Source organism: Arachis hypogaea, chromosome 18, assembly GCF_003086295.3.
Source record: "Arachis hypogaea cultivar Tifrunner chromosome 18, arahy.Tifrunner.gnm2.J5K5, whole genome shotgun sequence".
NCBI lineage: Eukaryota > Viridiplantae > Streptophyta > Magnoliopsida > Fabales > Fabaceae > Arachis > Arachis hypogaea.
The window spans coordinates 65332215-65335518 of record NC_092053.1 but is presented as its reverse complement, the minus strand read 5'-3'; positions in this window follow the sequence as shown (position 1 = coordinate 65335518).

Sequence of the window (3304 nt, the reverse complement as noted above, 5' to 3'; positions counted from 1 at the left end):
TGCAGAAAGAATTTGGAAAATACTTAATAAGAATGAAAGAGAAGAATCAGAATTTCTTCCTTGAGCTTGTACTTGAGGTTGATCAGTTGATTAAGATTGTTTTTTGGGCCGACGCAAGAAGCAGGACTGCCTGTGAGTATTTTGGAGATATTATTTCATTCGATACCACTTACAATACAAACATGTAATATGTTGTTCTATTTTTTCGGTGTAAAGAGTTATTATTTTGGTGGATTAACAATTTTGTTTCTATGTCATCGTATTCAGGTACAATCTGTTTTTTGGTCTTTTGTCGGGATGAATCACCATGGTCAGTCAACACTTCTGGGATGTGTTTTGATAAAAAAAATGAGGAAATGCTTTGAAACGCATTCTTACCGATCAATGCACATCGATTCAAAGGGCTATTGAGGCTTGTATGCCCACAACAATTCATTGGTGGAGTATTTAGAACATCTTGAAGAAGATTCCAAGTAAATTAAATGGCTACAAGCGGCACAAAGAAATCGAACACGAGATGAGTCATGTTGTTTAGAACTCTCTTACAAAAGAATCATTTGAAAGGAATTGGAATGATTTTCTGATGAAGTATGGTCTTGGGGACAACAAGTGGCTTTCAGGTAATGTTTTTTATTAGGATTAAGTGATGTTATTAATTTTAATATGTGTTTTTCCTGTGCAATACAGGTGTAAAATGCATGTTTTTTGGTCTATTTTAGTTTTGTTTTAGATGTTTTTATAGAGCTTTTTGAAGATCGTCATTTATGAATTCCAGTTTATCTTAATCACCACTTCTTAGCGAGGATGAGAAGCACGCAAAGGAGCGAGAGCATGCATAAGAAGGGGAGAAGAGGTGGATGAGGCTTAGTAGATTCGGAAGAGAATTCTAATCCATATCTGATCTTTCCCGGAAAAGACTTTGGCTTCTTGAATAGGCCGAATTTCACTTGTCGTGAGAAAGAGGATGAAAGGAACGCTTATTGGTTTCGTTTCGTAGCCCCTCCTGCCGCAGTGTGCACTAAGTCAACAGCTTCTTTGTCGAAATGAGAATTGCCTAGGAAGTAAAGAGCAAAGAGAGAGAGAGAATCGAATGCTGCATATTTTAATACCGTCATACCATGTGCAACAAAATTCTTAATAGAAGCTCAGTTTCAACACGTGTATACTCACAAGAAGTTCAAAGAAGTCCAAGCACAATTCAGGGAAAAGGTGAATCACATCACAAGATCAACGCACTCTGCTCTAGGATATACGGTGTGTGAAGTTGTAGAACAGGTTTCCAACTCAACATTCAACAAGTTTGCAATTACATACGAAAGGGTATCAGCTGAAGTTAAATAGCCGTGCTTATTATTCGAGTCAAGGGGGATATTGTGCTGTCATTCTCTGAGCGCGTTAAGATTTGAGTGAGTAAATAAAGTGTCACCGAGATATATATTAGAATGATGGAGCAAGAGATTTGATTATTTAGTGTTTTAGTCACAAAATATCTGAGAATTTGCATCAGAATCTCAGGAGTTGACTGCTATTCTGCAGTGTGCTTACGATAATGCTATGGTTGAGATGCAAGAATACAAAACAAAAAGCAAAGGAAAATGTTCGTTATCTCACGAAGATGCTTCCTTGGAAGATACTAACGAGCTTCAAAGCCCTCCACGCGTGAGAACATAAGGACGTCCCAAAAATAGACTAAGATCAAAGACGAAAAAACAGAATGCAAATACTTGAAAAAAAAAAAGAAAACGAAAGCTCTAAGTGAGGTAAAAGTGATGTTCTTTAAACAGGGAGAATTAAGTTTATTTTTGTTAATATTTTTGCTAATATGTGATTTATTTTTTGCAGTGGAACCCTTTTATGGTGGTTCAGTGGTGTAATCGAATTTCACCCAATATCATGGATATGTTATGAATTATCAGTTCAGAGATTCAGTCACATAGGATAGTTTTTTTGGTGTATTCTGTATGCTCTTCTCTTTTTCTATTTTCTTGTTTTTTTATATTTTGATATATTGCGGTGTGTTTGGAAATTATTGTTTTGAAATATCTGAAGAGATTTGTTTGTTTTAAATATACAATACATAGACAATTTAATACTTAAGGAGGGTAACAATTTAAATTTTTGAATTTCCATATCTCATGGTTAAATTTTACAGAAAAATATGTATACACATGTTTCTGGCATATTTCGATTATTTTTCGGTGTATTATAAAAGGAACTCGGCGTATTAATCAATTTAATCTTGTTTTCCTGAACTTTTTTGAACCTGTAATAATTCAGATTAACTGCATTTGAATACAACACAGACAACTTCATAGAAGTTTATTTTTCCAAAGAAAATTTATAAAAAGTTTGGTTTAAATATTCACAAACTACAATTTATAAAAAGTATATGTTCAAACAACAATTTAGTACACAATTTTTAACAGTTTACGACATTCAAACTATTCACTGTTGATATCTTCTGAACGCAATTCACAATAAGGACTCAATAATGCCGCAAATGGCTTGGACAATCTGATGGCTTCACTTTCTTGAATGACTTTATCTCTGAGTTGATTGATTTCATCAAATAGAATCAGCGAAGCATATTCAACTCTGAAATTATCCACTTCAACCTACAGAGTTTTCCATTAATTTAGTAAAGTAATATAGAGTTTTCTATTTTTGAAGATAGTTACCCGTGCCCAATTCTTCCATTCATATTTGTCCTTTTTATGTTTTGTTATCCAATTACCTCAAGCCATTTCATAACATAAATGGCACAATCGTAACTAAAAATAAAGATAAATTAGCAAAATAAAATAGGACAGTAAGAGAAAACATAAAATTTCTCAGAGAGAAAGATTTATACTATGTATGTTGCTCGGCGATGTTAACATATGGTGCTTCAATTTCATCATCCTTGTCCGTCAGAGGTTGTCCTCTGAGAAATACCCTCATTCTTAAAATCATGTAGTCCTAAAAACTAAAAAAAGCAAAATATAAGAAATACTGCATTTAATACCAACTAACACGAAATGAACCAATGGTACACCTTATTTCAAACAAAACTACACCGAATTTTTATATTGCTAACAATAGACAAAAACCAAGGAATTTATAGAGAAAACAGAAGCAACTTACAATAAATTTATTAAGTATTGTTCTTTCTTTCGAAAGAGACTTTTTGTGGAATGGGTCAAGGACATGAAATTTCTTATTTTTAACATATGCCATCCATATCCACCAATGATCCGCGTAGCAAACTGGGGCAATGACGTTAGGATTTTTGCCAGTAAAGAATTTTATAAAAACAGTCGCGTTG